The sequence below is a fragment of the Lynx canadensis genome, chromosome C2 (genome assembly GCF_007474595.2).
Source record: "Lynx canadensis isolate LIC74 chromosome C2, mLynCan4.pri.v2, whole genome shotgun sequence".
Classification (NCBI taxonomy): Eukaryota; Metazoa; Chordata; class Mammalia; order Carnivora; family Felidae; genus Lynx; species Lynx canadensis.
The window spans coordinates 129,869,699-129,873,900 of NC_044311.2; the positions used below are offsets into that span (position 1 = coordinate 129,869,699).

Genomic DNA, 4,202 nt, shown 5'->3' on the forward strand with positions numbered 1-4,202 from the left:
GTTCAATTTTTATATTCAATTGTACTCACTTGAAAATTGAGGAGATTTCTAACCCTGTTTCCCCTCGCCCACAGGGGGATGTAAGCAGATATATATATAGTTGTAAGTCAGCGAGTTTTCCTAGGAAAAAGGAGAAAATAAAAATAACATTGAAGATCCTTTATCGTGATGTCTATTTAAAAAGAAAAAAAAGGAACAAACAAAAAAATCCTTATTCTGGAGAACAAATGACAGAGATAGGATGCAATTCAGAGCTACCGAGGATGTACCTAACTCACTTGGAATATATATGATTGGCAGGCATGGATTTGCAAAGCACTTCTACTAGCTGCCCCTCAAATAGCAGGTACCAGCCAGATTGACCTCTACTATGTACATCAACTCATCCTGCTGTTTTCCTCACATCTCTGCTATTGCCGGAAGAGAAAGTCTATTAAGCTTTTTAAACTAAAGCCCACGCAATTGTTAAGTGGATGATCTACAGTAATCCTCAATAGTTTCTCTTATTTTGCCCCTCACTCCATTTGAGCCCGCTTACGGAACTTCCGCTAGATTTTCACTTTGATGGGGCTGCAAAGGGGGTCTCAACATATTTAGAAAAAGGATGAAAAAATGATGTCATATTAGAAGGCTACATCTATACAACACATAAACTTTTCTTTCTCTCCTGCCAGAAAGTTGTGACAAAATGCAAAGCATTGCTATGCTGAATTTCTCCATCTTCTTGGAGATGCTTGCCGTCCTCACCTAACATCTTTTATTATCCTACTCCGTGTGCCCAGGGCCCCAGCACCAAGGTAGGAAACAACTCTTTCAGTAAAGGATATGAAAGATACATCCTTTTGAAAATATAAATATGTTCATGCCCTGTTCTTACCTGAGAATCTTAAGTAGATCTATTTATAGTAAATCCTTTTCTGTGATACACAAAACTTCATATAATCTCACCTGCCTGTATCACCTCTGTTCTTCCTTCCTGCCTCTCATTCTACAACTGTACCATACTCTTCTATATTTCTCTCTTTGCATGTACTAATCCCTAACCATCCATCAAGAACCAATTTTATTTGTTAGTTTTTAAAAAGAATTGATTATTTGTTGAACTGGGGCAGATTAGATAACAACGAATTTTAAGTTTACATCTTTTTTTAATATTTGAGAGAGAGAGAGAGAGAGAGAGAGAGAATGAGAACAAGCAGGGGAGAGGCAGAGAGAGAGGGAGATACAGAATCTGAAGCAGGCTCCAGGCTCTGAGCTGTCAGCACAGAGCCCAATGCGGGGCTCAAACTCCTGAACCAAGAGATCATGACCTGAGCTGAAGTCAGATGTTTAACCAACTGAGCCCCTCAGACACCCCCAAGCTTACATCTTGTAATTCAATTTTGAAGTGCTTTCACATACACACACACACACACACACACACACACACACACTGGCATTGCAATAGTTGTCTTAAGGTAAAATAGTCACCTTAAACTGTTGTAAGTAATTTTACCCAAGACTGAAAAACTGTTTGTCCTGAACAAGAAAACCTGTAACATATTCAAATTAATTATATAAAACTCATTAGTTTTCTCTTTATAAAGAACCCCCCCACCAAAAAAAGTACAAGTAACTAATATACCTCAGTCACAATATAATTCTGGATCATCCCCTCACCACTACCAAATGTTTCTTTTATTTTAAGCCTGTCATCAGAGACCAAGAGAATTTTTTTCATTTTATACAAGACAAAGCCCACATGTGCCAGAAAAGAAAGGCCCAAGAGAAACAAAAACAAAATCCTAGTACTGACAATGATATTCAGTACCCTAATTAAACAAAGGCCAAACGGCCACTGATAAAACAGTGGCTGTGTATCATGGCAATTACATTCAAGGGACTTTAACCCTTTGGCATCAGAAATCTAGATTTTCCCAATTTCATGAATGCGTGTTTCCTACATGCTGAGAGTAGAGAATGTGGATGTGCCCGCATAGCAAGGAAAGAGGTACTGTTTGTTGCAATATAGAGAGAACTAGCTTTAGGAGAGACTTCTTACAAGGCTAGGCAGAAACCGAAAAATGGTTATTAGCTGGTTGTGTCATCAATTTAATTGGAAGTGATTGAGTCCTAAGGTTCAAAATACCAATTTGGTGTGTGTGGGGGGTGTAGTTGGGTTAAGACTTATCTTTAGGGCGCCTGGGTGGCGCAGTCGGTTAAGCGTCCGACTTCAGCCAGGTCACGATCTCGCGGTCCGTGAGTTCGAGCCCCGCGTCAGGCTCTGGGCTGACGGCTCAGAGCCTGGAGCCTGTTTCCGATTCTGTGTCTCCCTCTCTCTCTGCCCCTCCCCCGTTCATGCTCTGTCTCTCTCTGTCCCAAAAATAAATAAACGTTGAAAAAAAAAAAAAGTTTAAAAAAGACTTATCTTTAAAGAAAAAGCAAGATGGGGCGCCTGGGTGGCGCAGTCGGTTAAGCGTCCGACTTCAGCCAGGTCACGATCTCGCGGTCCGGGAGTTCGAGCCCCGCGTCAGGCTCTGGGCTGATGGCTCAGAGCCTGGAGCCTGTTTCCGATTCTGTGTCTCCCTCTCTCTCTGCCCCTCCCCCGTTCATGCTCTGTCTCTCTCTGTCCCAAAAATAAATAAACGTTGAAAAAAAAAAATTTAAAGAAAAAGCAAGAGAGACAAGCATAAAAGTACCAACCTGACAACATACTCCTGTCAGAGCTCTGCCAACAGGATGGGTGCAAAATGTCAAGATTCAGACTGTTGCTTCTCATAAGGACTGAACAGAATGAATCTTTAATACTTGAACTGCAGGGTAAGGGATCCAAAGAATGCAGTCCTTTTAGTTAAAGTACTGTCAGTAACGTACTATTCCAAACAAACCCCATTTTATCGTGAACACAAAAGGAAGATATAATCGGGACTATATGCCTATCTTTCACTTACAGGTTTTGAGTTCTGACAGACCTGTATAATGCAGGCAGAATTCAAATAAGAAATTATGCCAATCGATTGTCAGATCTTCACTATAACTTTCCTAAAAAGGCGTTTTCACTCGATACCTTTTTTTTTTTTTTAGCTTATTTATTTTGAGAGAGCAGGGGAGAGCCAGAGAAAAGAAGAGAAAGAATCCCAAGCAGGCTCCACACTGTCAGCACAGAGCCCCATATGGGGCTCAGTCTCACAAGATGTGAGATCATGACCTGAGCCAAAATCAAGAGTTAGACGCTTAACCAACTGAGCCACACAGGCGCTCCGCCCCCAATATCTATTAATCACAAAGAAACATAAGCTGCTAATATACAGTTCCAAAAGTAAAATTATAGAAACTAATGACATTATTATGACCTAGATATTTGGTAAACAGTGAATTATGATTTTGAGATCATCAAAAAAAGGCTTTCTGAACAATCATCATGTAGTAGATCTGTCCCAGTGTCGTGGCAACTAGAACAAGAGCTTCAAAGAAGGACCAAAGGGCCACTCTGCTGTTTGTGTTGCCACTAATCACTCTGTGTATTCTCTCCAAACTTGTATGCATTCCTGCTTGTGCTTTACACTTGTCATTGCCACTGCCAACTCATCAATCATTTCTTCTAGCTTGTTCTCATGAGCTTCTCTTTCCATGCCTTGTCCTTTGGGGACTTCCCCAATATCAGTGGTGAACATCATTCTTTGGAGTCATGGTAGACATCCTGTCCCTAAAACAAAACTTAATATGTTCCATCCATATGAGCAGCCAATATGTATTTCCCACTGATCAATCTGTCTCCTTTATAAACTCTTTTATTGTCAGGCCCTGTAATTTCCACATCTATGTCCAGGAAGCCACCCTTGGCCACCTGGAAGATGAGGCCCATGTTGATGCCTGAGGCGACCCGCAGTCCTCTGCATGCACATCAATGCCGATGAAGTAGCCCAAGGCTGTGGCCTGAAGGGTGGCCAGGAGCACCAGCCACTCAGGGATCATCACCATGGCGAGACTGGGACTGAAGCCAGGACCCAGAGCAGGGCTTCCAGAGCCACCACCACCACCACTGCCACCACTGCCTCCTCAACCACCATCACCTCAGCTCCTTCATCAAGAACCAATTTAATCATCTCTGTTATCCACCAAGCCTTCCCTAACCTCCTCTGCTGAGACTGATACTCAGCCTTTCTCTACGCCGCCTCTTGGAGTAATCATTATTTCTGCAGCTACTGAGGGGGTTTTGGAGT

At 42.1% G+C, this 4,202-nt stretch overlaps 1 pseudogene; it reads right to left on the reverse strand.

Moving 5' to 3' along the window:
- Positions 1–3,372: 3,372 nt before the first annotated feature.
- On the reverse strand, positions 3,373–3,960 carry LOC115522927 (annotated as a pseudogene).
- Between the last annotated feature and the right edge of the window lie 242 nt (positions 3,961–4,202).